This window comes from Anticarsia gemmatalis, chromosome 8 (assembly GCF_050436995.1).
Source record: "Anticarsia gemmatalis isolate Benzon Research Colony breed Stoneville strain chromosome 8, ilAntGemm2 primary, whole genome shotgun sequence".
Lineage (NCBI taxonomy): Eukaryota > Metazoa > Arthropoda > Insecta > Lepidoptera > Erebidae > Anticarsia > Anticarsia gemmatalis.
Window position 1 is genome coordinate 7,787,387 of NC_134752.1, and position 13,589 is coordinate 7,800,975.

Here is a 13,589-nt window from a genome sequence, read left to right on the forward strand (position 1 = left end):
CATTATCCACATTTATGGAGTCCACAGGGCTATTAACATAAAACAACAGCGATAATACAGCAATAATATCCCTTCATGCCAATTTCTCCAATAAACTTGAAACCGGCGTGTCTCTTCTGCGGCCTTTAGTTCGTTGTTCAGACACCAGAGGGCGCGAACTTTTCACCTGTCTACTTTCACCACCTGCCGAGTTAAACCGCTTACACTGGAAATGAACGTTGTTCAACGTTTTATTTTTAAAATATTTCACTTATTTCTGCAGCTGCAACGAGCTTACCTACCTGTCTTCGTGTATCGCGCCGCTAATGGATAAATATGAAATGGTCTGCTTGGACATTAAATATTAAGTTGCGTGCATTTTACTGTCTTTGTTAATAAAGAATTGTTTTGTTTACGTGAGTTTCAGAGTGTAATAATGCTCTATATTAGGATAGCTAGGATTTCAATACAGTCTAGTTTACAGTAAAAGAGTTACATAATATGAACAATGAACATGGGTGTTGTCTAAAATTGATATTTTTCGAACTCGAATTGAAAAATTGTTCCATTTTGAAAATTGTGAAGTTAGTTATTGTGAAGATAGTTATATAAAAAAATACTTACAAAACTGTGCTCGTTTAATGTACTTGTATTTATTTGTACTCTATAATTAAAGGCACTACACACTGTTTGCTATTTAAAATCGAGCCGAAACGCCGTACGAAACATTCATCGCAAAAATAATATAAGTTTGAACCAAAGTCCCGAGACAACGACAAAGTTTGTCACGAACGAAGAGTGCCGTAACGCACTGCGACGTGTGTACGTACTATGCTAAGTTGCAACTCTCTGATAACTCATAAAGCTAAGGACACACTAGCTGGTTAAAACGGAATCTATTGCACGTTACACAAAATCACGCCTTCTTCCCATAGGGGTATGTAGTGACAAGAAACTCTTTGCTACATTTAAATCCCATACATCTAGTCAAACAGGACCGCCGGTTATAACCAGCCTATAGGCCTCATTTATTTATATCACCTTACCTTTCTGCAAGACCTCGCCGATATGTTACGTTACTGTAATTGATACTGGAAATGAAAATCGTAGTGTGTACGTGTCCGGTGTCTGTCGTAAGAGCTTCGCATCTGACAAGCGTAAAGCTCTGGCAAGACAAATATAACATTTTTAAAGAGAGGACAGGGTTCAGGCTCCGTATTTCTTTATAGAAACGATTTTGCTATGTAAGTACAAGACGAGACTACACTCTGTTTCCACTATGCATCTATTCGGAGCAATTTTGTAATTGTATATCTTGATATATCGATATTATAGATTCGTAATGTCACATAAAGACATTTTAACCAATTTTAACCAGAACTCGCTAGTGAACACCCAACTTAACTAAAATTTTACAACGTATTATGCAATTTTGCGGTTTACGTTCGGTTCCTGCTAAATTAGTTTCAAGTTGACACCGTCTGCGTTTTCTTACCCTTTATTGTATAGGACGTAGAGAGCTTACTAAACATAAAAGTTCTCTACGTGGTGTAAGTTCACTTTGTGGAGACTAAAATAAAATGTTTTAAGATGCATTTTATTGTCTAAATTCGGATTTCAGTCTAACCAAAATATGACTTAAGATTAGTTGCCATACTTTCTTAAAATGTTTATTTACTCTCTGTCGTTCTTGCAATGCATTTCATATGGCATGGACATGCTTATTAAAGATGTTTTAATATGTAAATATTGTGTTTTGTTTCCAGACAACACTTAAATATTTATGCGATAATGACCACAGAAAAAAGCCGTCACAAACCAAACTAGCCCAAAAATGCACAGAAATCGTAAAGAAAACATAATAAATTCACATTAATAGAAACTCGAGAAAGCACGTCGTTACCTTAACGGCTTCACCATCAAACAAAGTTTAATAGTTCCCGCGTCTATTATATAAATGTACAACTAATGAAACAAGGTGGCCATTATCATAAGTTATTCTAACACGGGATCAGAACACCGTAAGTCCCGAGAGTATTATAATGTACTAATCCGAAATCACATCGCTTCTCTGGAACCATGTGGTTACAGATCGCTTTAGCAATGCTTTCGATAATTTGTATTTAACGCCATCTATTGGTCAAAATCTTTCATATCAATTTGATTTTGTTGAATTGGAGATCGATGATTAACATTTACAAAAACATATTTTTTTTAAATACCTACCGATAGAAAATTTGTTAGAATAACATTTATGAAAACACATAACATAAATAGATAGACCCTTAAGGTCTATTTATTATACAGATAGAAAAAATATTAATAATGTCAAAGTTAATGCGTTTTAGTATGGTTATCGAAACCAGCACTAAAACAGAAAAAATAAAGCGCTACATTAACTGTTATTTGAAAATGCTCGTAAAATAAACTAAATTAAAGTACGAAAACAATTTACATTATCATATTTTCAGCAAATTAATGAAGCCTTTACAAAAGTTAATTTTATTACATTAACATTAATAACGCTTTCTAAAATTTCAACGAAATAACAAGCCTTATGTGAAATAAATTAATGACTACAAGTATATTACTTGCTTGATAATATCAGAAGTACTAAACTTTCCGCGGCACAAAACAGAGCCAGTAACCCACGGTTTCTGAGTACTTTTATTAACGGTAGTTTATCTATTCAACAGCGTTTTTTTATATGAATTTAAACGTTATTGAATAGACAAACTGCCGCTTAATGTCCAGAGAAACCGGGGGTAAATTGGTTTACAAGTTACGATATCAAGAACTGGTATAACCACTTATGGTACAGTAACCAACAAAAGTAAATGGCAAAAGTCGATGATCGTAGCAAAAAGTCGGTCAAGTGCATGTTGAGTTTACGCAATTAATGTAATTGATTGACCAATTTAATAAGATTTCGATCTTTGTATCGTGGAATAAAGTGTTTTATGCACGTATAATGTTTGCAATCTTAGTAAATTTTCAGTATAACAACTTATTAAAGAAAATGATTTCACGTAATCTAAAAGCTTAGGGCTTACTTTCGCAACTTTAAATAAACTATTCTATCCGATAATCTCCTCGGCAAATAAATAGCGAGAATGGACTAATTTTCAGTCTTAAACTAAAACTTTTACATCTGATTCTAAGAAATTATTATCTAGTGAGACAGTAGGATCTTATTTTCGATGGATATTTGAAGCCCAATTAGTTACTAAGCACGTCGTGGATACCACGTAACCCTTTATGACAAAACACTCGGACATTATCCAACTAAAACTATCCAGTGACAGTATTCCCTTGAATCTCAATGAATAGTTAAACAGCATCCGCACTTATTTGCCGTGATCTGCACGCTAACGCGGCTTCTAATCGGATTGTAGACCGAGCACCATCGGACGAACACCAATGGAATTTAACACAATACGATTACAGACAATACTCTATGTGATAACGTTATTAATGCCAAGGATTATACCTTACTGATAAGACGATTGAAAATTCTAATAGTATTTTGTATGGTAATCTGGTTTACCGGTCTTCCCTTGCTTAAGAACGGATTTTTTCTTTTTATAGTTCCCACAAATGGAGTTGCGGAAACGGCGCTTATTCGTAGACAAAAAAAAGTTTATTTAATAATTTTGGACTGTAATTATTGTAGTATTATTACTGTTTAATTTTGAATTAGTCACTTACATCCGTAGTTTGACATTTATTTTGCTGTAGCTGTGTCTAGATTAGCGGAAGCTGTCTTCTAAAACACATTAGGTGGCTTTTAGAAAAAGTGTTGGTATACTTACATTACGGAATACATGGTGATCTCAAATTGTGGATCTGTAACAAATAAGAAACAATTTAGTACATTAAGAAATCACATAAACACATATTCATCACAAATCATAGGCTAAAGGAGTTTGTTAATTATATTTCTTATGCTGTCTATTTTTAGTTGAACCGAATTTTGCTCAAAGAATTAATCAGGTTTTTTCAAATGGCACAAAAGTATACAAGTCATAATTACAAAGTTCTATCACTAGTGTCGTGGCCGTTAGCGTAAAGTAATTATAATTTTCAAAATATGCTACCAATATTACACAGATCCAACAATCAATTACCGCAGCGATAGATAAAACATTCAATTTAGTTTAATTTACCTTTATTTATTACAAAACGATGAGTCTACCGCAAAATTTTCATTTACAAGTAAACAATTGAATTTAGGAATTTGTATAAACCGCAATCAGATTCAGCTTTCAAACAGTAAATGGATTGGAGACACAATATTGAATTATGTTGGAATTCTAACTCAACGGATATTTGTTGATTGAAATAACTAAAATCGACTGCAACGGATTTTCTCATTAGTGTGTGTATATGAAGACTTATGACATTTTGTGGTTTTGTTCGTTTGCTATTCTGTTCTTATGTAATTTTTTTTAATACTAAAAATAAACCATTCAGAGATTGGTATAACAAGAGTACATCGTTTGTAAAAGTTCTAAGCGATCGTCCTTACCACCAAATACATAAACTGAATGTGAGTGTGAGTGATTGAGACACAAGACTTGTCTACTAAGTTAAAAAAAATCAGGATGGCAAATTTTCTTGTCTGGGTACCTATTTAAAATTCCGCGCTACCGTGTGATGCAGACAACACTGTAGACTCCTAGGTATCAATAGCCAATAAGTAGTATCTCTACATGAAATCATGTAGCCGATTGAAGCCTACAATCAGATCTTATTCAAAATAAATCATTCGTCTATTATGAGCTGATTGCATCGAACGTTAAGCTCGACGTATTTCGTTCCCTTTTTTGTGAAACGAAAACATTGGTAGTAGATTGGAAACGTGACCCGTTCAGTGTAGGCCCAACTCGTGTTTTATTATTGCTCATTTCTTTCTGTGCTCGATCATTGTTACGTTCTTAGCTTAGAATACTCGATCAATGGTAAATAATGAATTAAAATTATGTAAAATAATATTGACTTACAAAATAAACTTGTATTTTTGCCATCATTGAAATAACATATGTTTCAATCTTTAGCAAACAATGTTGATTTATCTACAACACGATTCTGTATTCTAGTCTACCGAGAACTTACGAGGGAACCTAATAACGCAATGAAGCTAGGAATTCCAGGATTTCATGATCCGCATACACGTTTTTGAACATTAGAACAACGATGTAGTCTTCAATAACATTTATATGCCTATTGCATATTCGCAAAATTGTTATTGGCACTTTGGACAGAGAGTAAAAATTAAACATTTTATAAACTTTTCGTAAATCTTCGATTGCTAAGATCGGCACTTTTATTTGTCGTTTTGTTTTGCTAACTTAAAACAAAAGGAATTAAGGCAAGGAGCTCTTATTTAAATAAATTGTGATTCTTTTATAGTAAACCTATGTCAACTAAACACCTAAAATATCATCATTTATTTAACAATATTATAGTTATGAGGAGATCATACAAATTAAACTTTACGTGATTTCTCTATCCCTAAATTGGCCTAAACAATCCAGAAATTTGTAAAGCCCCAAACGCCTAAACTAATACCAATGCAAAACGGAATCCGCGGTATTTAGTGTTCAAAATGAATGTGCCAAATCTGCAAACTAATCATGCCACGTCAATAGTAATTGAAATAGGTTTCATTTCACATTGGGGACGGACTGTGTGCGTTAAAATAAACACGATTACTGAATCCGCTTCTGTAACAGTTGAAACGTTTATGATATCATTTTGTTTGAGCGAGTTATTGTGAATTAGGTAGCTTGTTTAGGTCATTCCGGAGGGAGAATTTGATTGTTTATTAAAGAACTTATTGGAGGTGTTTTTTCTTTTCTGTTATTATCATTGCCGTATATCTTTTTGAAGATTACTTGGTTTAAACCTAGTTAAACCTTTGCTAGAAGTTCACGTCGAAAGCGGTCCCACGACATTTTGTAATTGTCAGAACTAGCCATTGGGCTTCAGTGCTGCGCGGTAGATCAATTTAATGTTAAAATCTGAATTACTGATTGATTTAATTATCAGTTGCAACAGTGCAGTTATTAAAAAAGAATTCCGCTTACTTTCTACGTAAAATATTTTAAAGAGCTATAAAGTAAACAGCAACTTTGATCGCGGAGATCTAATTAGACGTCTTATTAATTGCAACAACTGATTCTTTATCAATCTGACAAGACGTTCCTCTTTAATCCTTAGTTGTAAATTTAAATAAAAACAATTCGTTGGGGGAAAATAACAATTAAGACTTCTAATTCAATACCAGCACACTTGATGTCTAAAATTAGCTGTTAAGTCATCCGTCAGTTAAATATGTCGAGTATTTACGTAAATTGTTATTTACGAAATTAAATTGTCTGTTCTTGGAACATAATTTGATTTATTAGACTGGCTGTAAACAAACCTAGCCATACTAAATTAAAATAAATCACATGGAACTACAGACGAAAAAAATATATATTTCGAAATTCGAAAAACACTTTCCTAACATTGTCTCTATTTAATCAAGGATGCGTTTGTCTATAGTCTACGTTTTAGTCTAAAACGGTGGCGACGCGGTAATTTGTGTTTGTAACTGTATTTTCACTGCGGGTGGCTATAATCGGTTTAGGAGGCAAGGCAGACGTGCCGAGCCTACAACAGCAAATGTAGCGCGCCTTGATAAAGTTCTACTATTGTTTTTCGTTAGGAGTAACGTGAAAAGCCATGTGAAATTGGGGAAATTGTGTCCAAAACCTTTGAAGACAAAATTGATTGATGTAATTGGATTTATAGAAGGGTTGAATCCTATAAAAAATATTATTCTGCATTCTTTACAAGTAATAATATTTATATCCTGCGTAGAATGGTTCAAGTAAAGTATTTCCGAAAAACAAGTTACCTTTTTTCAACCCTCAAGACTTCTAGGGCTTCAATATAACAAGCAAATCATACAAATAAATAGGTTCTTGTTTCTGACACGTACAATATTATGATAAAACAACAATTTGGATTCAATAGTGTATACTTTTCAAGGAACCGGCGGCACAACGATAAAAAGATTTTATACCGAAGTGTATTTCTTAACTATAACTTAAAGTTTATTATACATTTAGTGTTGGATTCACGTAGCATTCGCAATTTACAATAAGTGCAACGACATAGCGCGAAACGAACGCACTCTGTACAGTGCATTCGCGTGGAAAATGTCAAATACTTCTGACAGAATTGCACTATAAGTAGATAATATACACCGACTATGTGTGGAAGGTACTGATACGTGTATTTCTCTTTTCTAATAGACAACATACTAAAACTGCACACATAGTACCAATTTTCGATGCCAAAGATGTCGCCGGTTTATTTCTCGACAGTAGCAGTACTGTTTTTAAAGGTCATTGCACTTTTAAAACGTCTGTATAAAAATACCAAGATTTACTCCTTAACATTATCTATTTGTAAATGTCGAAGTGCTTACGCCTTATTCTCGGCAATTTTACAGCGCATCGCATCTTAAAACATTACAGTGATCTATTTAAAATGTGATTTATGTTCTTATTCTCAAAAGTTGTTAGTTTAAAACACGTAACTAAAACTGTAATTCTCGGTCAGGCTGAAAGCAAAAAGGTGACGAAAATACTTTAAAATAGAACTCAACAAGAACAAAAGCTTTTTCCAACTAAAAGATTACTAGAACAAACAAAAATAGCCTGAGATAGTTAAGTTAACCGTGTTAGGGGCAGTTTATCGACATCACAAATTCCGGACATCGGCCCGTTCACACGAACTGCATCGTAATAGCTTTACCGGGTACGCACGCACAGGCATTTCGTCCTTATTACACATTTAAACAATACTTATCTAAATATAACTTAATACGTTGCTTTGTATGATAATACCTAACATATGACATGACTAATATATAGTATCGTATAAGAACATTTAAAGTTGTACTTTTGTGTACCAGTTAAACTTTTGGTCACGTTCACAACTTTAGCTTTATCAAAGAAAAACACCACATTTGTACCGCGATAAAGCCATGTTTCATTGCCAAACAAACATGTTATTCAAAAACCTTTAGCGGTCGCTGTGATTGGTTATTTCCCTATTACATACAAGTTTCAAAGTAAAGGAAGGGCGCGCGGATATGCGGTTATCACTCACCTTTATAGGCACTAATATTGACTTACGATCGCTTTCCTGAGACCGTCCCCAATCCTAATGATAATTGACGGCCGGGACATTAAAAAGATGGGTAGCCGAACTTACTTCTTATCGCAAGGCATCGGGACGCCACTGTCTTGTTCCGCACTTTTCAATGAGAAATTTTTCATTCGTTCGTTTTTTTTTCGATTGCTTTTACTAACTTTCTTTTATCTCCAGGCTGTTTCTTATACAAAGTTTCTCTTGCAAAGTTTTTTTCTATCGGAGATTGTTGCTCTATGGAACCGTTATCGAAATGTCTGCAAATACAGCCTTTTAATGAAATGGGTACTTTAGAGCAATGCGACAGGAATAACACGGGCTGTGGAGACCATGGCAAACAAACTTGAAAAATTTAACTACGCAGTTAGTTGACCGTTTGCTACAAACTTGTACGTTTTGAAAGCTGAAGTTATTTTTATTTCAGTGTTGCAAACACTGAAAGAGTTTTGTTGATTTTCAAAGCTCTATTTGGGGACTAATCAGAAACGGAACGAGAGGCCACTCGGAACAAGTTTCGGGTATTGGGTCGATACAATTTTGTGCTCACTTGTGATACATTCGATATATTGTTATTGTACGTGACTTCTTGGATCTTGGTGGTATTTATTTATAGCCTACAGAAAAGAGGCTTGCATTGAGAGCAGGCATATATAATATGACAAGAAAAAGATAAACTAAACAAAGTGTTTACGCATAGGTCTCAAGTAAACACATAACAAGCTATCTGAACAGCACATCGAAGTAAATCATCCCATAAATTTTGATATTAGGGCACAAACACCAAATAACAGCAAGTTACCGCAACACGTTTTATTTTTCCGCCGCCATTTTTCACGGACATATTTTTCACAACACATCGCTGCGCCGACAAAACTTAGTCTGATTAATCCAATGTTAGATTTATTGCATAAATAAATCAATTCGAGAACGACAAACAGGGCCCTTCGGTGCCTGTTGATTTTTTTTGTCTTCCCCATTCAATTTGCAGCACCCTACCAATAACTTCGTGACTCCTGATACACAAATTAAATATTGATTTTATACGCCTCGGGGCTCAAATTTTTACAAATTTTATCAGGAAAAATTGTGTTCATTAAGTTTGGCGCAGCGAAGAATGAGGAAATGATATACGGCGGCTCTGATTAAATTACATTTTTTATGTACTTTTAATTGATTGGATTACAAAAATAAAAGGTTATTTTTTCCAATATTTTCCTTAGATACGACGAAATAATTCTACAATATACGGAAGGCATCCAATGTGAAAAATACATTATACCCGTATTTGTAGAACTTCTAATAATCAAAATACACATTTCATGCATTCATTTGCAACAGATATCTATTTTATGGGCACATTACCGTGTGCATAACGGAATGGAATTTTGCGTGGAGGCCAAATTGCGTTACCGCCCGAAGCACTGCCTAACATTTTATTACTTGATAAAAACACAGGGAGAAAATTTTGTCCCTTCTTCCTGAATTTTATGGCCCCGTTACACCGATGCAGTGGGAACGTTTGGAATAATCAACTCGACTAGTGACAGCGTTTCTTTTGAACTTATTTCTGTGAAATATGCATATTTATGGATTTCTCGTAGTAGTAAAAGAAGATTTACTGTAGAAGTTGGCAGTAAATGCGACGGTGACGCTTTGTTTTTCTGCTTTTCATGCATCTTATATTGTTATGTATGTAAAATATTGCGAGTATGTTGCTTTAACTCTCGCAGTAAACATGTTACCCCGAACAGTTCATATCATCTTAAATGTGTTGCATAAGTAATACATTTGGTAAGTTGGTACCTAATTATAAAAACTATTCAAATACAATAGTGTAGGCAGTTGTTTTCCTCTTTCTTCTCCTACGGTCTATTTATCACAGTAAAAGAAATCGGTTTAAAAGCAAGCCTTTAGTAATTAATACAAAAAAGTAACGACGAAAAGTAGCATAAAATACTACCTAAAACTTTTTATACGTTACCCAAAAAATGAGGTCCATTAATTACCGAATCAGAGTAACACAAATGATTCCAACGAACTAGATTTGTTGTAATTCCGTTCATTCAATTGAACAATTTATGAGCTAATAAAGCTGGGATCCAAAGGTCCAAGGTCTTTATTTAAAAAAGAAAACTAATTTTCTCGTTATTAGGGATCATTCGTCTCGTACAATCCCAGTCGTGCCGTTACGTGGTCTATTTCTGGCCAGGATTAACTTCTGTGAGGAAAGCCGTCCTAAAACAACAATAAATACTGTGATTATGTATTTTGAAGTAATTGTTTTGCTATTGCGGTGAGATAAGATATTGTTTTGTAATACTTGGTATTTTGATTAGCCTGTGGTTTAAAGTAAATTTATAAAAAGTAGAGTCTTATTAGGCAACCGCTGTAACCCAATTTAAGTTAAATTTTATATTTGTTTCAAGGAAGTAGAAAATGTTTACTTCTTTCTTAGGTGAATTTGCCTTTGGAATAACCTTACCAAAGTATTCGTGTAATGTGTATAGCATGTTGGCTCGAATCCCGGCCGAGACGACAATTTATCTAGATAGGTACACCACATAGATTTGTATCGAGTCACTTTAGTTGTATTTTTATCTGTTGCAAGTTTCTTATGAGACAAGAAATAATTACTACAGAATTATTGTTTTACTCAATATATCAGAATTTTAATGAAACTTTAAAGAGTACGTCACATTTAACTTCTCGCATTGAGCTTTTAATAAACCTTTCATATTACGTCTCAAAACAATTGATAGACCCAGCGCCCTTTACAAGTAATAAGAAAAAACTCTACATTAAATAATGAACTCTATTTACCTATACAAACAGTATACATTCGTATGCATATATTGTTCGTGGTCTATCTTGTGGCATCAATCATAACTGATTAACACGCCGAACGGGATAATGAGCGGTCATCGTAATTTAATTTGTGGGTATCCGTGGATTGCGACGTGACTCCCGAGCTAAATGCTTTATATTAGCAATATATTGGACCAATAACAATGAATTGTTTTGGTCGTGGGCTCGCACGACTTTGTATTGCAGGTGATTGAAAAGTTTTGTTTTGTGTTCGTATATCGGACTTTACATGCATCTATCTATATATCTAATCAGCCCGTTTCCACCCACTGCTAAGTATAGGCCAATATGGTATAGTATGAATAGTATATTTAATATACGTATGTATATGCATACATACATGAAAAATTACCAAAACCAACCTTACTATCCTTAGAAAGGTTTAAACTTCATTGATGTAAAAAAACTATTTATCTGGATATCAAAATAGAATAATTAAATTAGGTCGTCACACACTTCTAAGTGTCACGACTTACCGTTTTTGGACACCTAAAGTTTTATAAGTGACTTTAACTTAAAAGTTCGGCTGTACATTGGCTCTCAGTAAATATTCGTAGCCAGTTTCAAACTGAATAATAAGACAGCCAATATAAGAAAATATGAGCCAATGTCAATGAATAAAGGCATTGCTAACCCCATAAACTTGATCGAGAGCTAACAATAGATTCAACAGTAGAAATGGCAACCAATAATTGCCGTAACAAAAAAAGTAAAATACTAATTGTCTTTTCCTCATTGCAATTCGTTTTAAAAACAAAGAAAGCATTATGGTATTGTAAATTATATTGTTTATGTGTTCCCATCGCACTTATGGATGGTAAATGACATTGTAGTTAACTCTTTCCACTTATTGAAAGTGAATTTCCATCATTTCTAAGAGACGCTTCATCACGTCAGCCTACTTTCTTTAGAAAATGTGTCGCCTGTGTAGTCGAGATCAATTTTCATCATCGTAAACAATATTAGCATCACCATTACATGTCAGGATGTATATGCATGTTATGTAAAAACATATTTTCCAGTGGTTTACTGCAATACAAATAACGATGAAAAGCTTGCAGCCGCAAAATAGGTTATTGGGTGAGCAGAGAAGTCTTTAAGCGCTATTATTTACTGCGCTTGATCAAGTACTATAAACTGATATTTGACGATCAAAATTAATTTAACATGTGTGGTAGAATATTTGAAATTGTCAAGTGAGTGCCAGCACTTATAACTCCCATACCGAAGACTGGCACGACGAGTCAGAGAAGGACCCGAGGCAATGGCAACGGCCGTAAGTTCCTTGAGAGCGGCAAGAAAAAAATTGTCTAAACAAGGGTAATCATATACTACTTCTACCTACTGCCCAGCAATTACCTTCTATAACACGCTTGATAGATGACTCTTGAACCTACATACATCTAATGGGCAGAGTTCCAAGTGCATGCTGCATATAACCGGGCGTTAACTACATCTTTCCGAATCTGATCGCGTTTTGAACTTTCGACAAATCAAATTAATACTTTTTGTTTTATAATTATCAAAATGTCTCAAAGGAGTAGTAGTTGAGAGTCATATATAATCATGCCTTGTAATAATTTCGAAGAGTTAACCGTTGTAGAAAATGTAGACAACAAGCTTTAAAATTTTCATCAGCTCTACATTCTAACCCAGTGGGAAATAATTAATCTATTCACAATTCCCAAAGTGATAACGTATCCTAATTCAGGCCCGGAATGCATTGAGCCGTGCTGTTTGTATACAATTAATAGTCCATAATTATAGCGGCTTGTTTAGTCAATGAATTTGATTTGCAAATCTTTGTTGGGTCAATCCTATGTAGATACGGTACTATCATTGGCACTTTATTACGGCCTAACTGGCAGTTGGATAGTAAGGAAAACTAATTAGAAGACGGTAGTTTTTATTTGAAGGATATCTTTTTGTTCCTGTTAAACGGGCAATAAAAAAAAATTACCTCGAATAATGTAAACATTTTAACCACTAAAACTGTATGCAAGACTACTAGCGAGTTTACGAGCGTTTTATAGTAAATTACAATTGAATTTTTCAAATCCGATTTTAAAATTCTACAGATTATTACTTGGAATATATTCAGTATGAAAATAAAATCCGCCTATTATTTCCATATCGCAAATACTAAGATTCTCACAGTACGTTGGAACAAGAGCTGACCATTTCTCTTTGTTCCAACCATTGAGAATCTGGCGAGCGAAAATAAATATTGGCTCAGAGTAGCTTTAACGAAATTTTGTAGCGAATAATGCTAACTAGTTGAATACTAAAGCGTTGTACTAATGAAGATAAAGAGATTAAAATCAAATTAGGAGATCACCGTTCTACGAAAAATTTGTTACTTTTTTAAATAAATTCAATTAAAATATGTAGGTATATATATTATTATCTCTGGTCCCTATCGGAAAGAGGCGTGATTTTATTGTGTAAAAATATCCGCCGTAAAAAATCTCGTTTTATAGCTTGAATAAGATTATAAGTAGTCATTACATGCGTTGCGCCTGTCTTAGTTTCTAGCG

General features: G+C 34.0%; 1 protein-coding gene across 3 annotated transcripts in view; it reads right to left on the bottom strand.

The window, feature by feature from the left end:
* The window catches only part of IRSp53 (Insulin receptor substrate 53 kDa), a 166,169-nt gene that overhangs the window by 52,962 nt on the left and 99,618 nt on the right, over positions 1-13,589 (bottom strand). For all 3 annotated transcript variants that reach the window (XM_076117514.1, XM_076117512.1, XM_076117515.1), the window contains exon 3: positions 3,792-3,825. The gene's annotated coding sequence lies outside the window, so the exon portion shown is untranslated. The remainder of the gene's footprint in view (positions 1-3,791; positions 3,826-13,589) is intronic.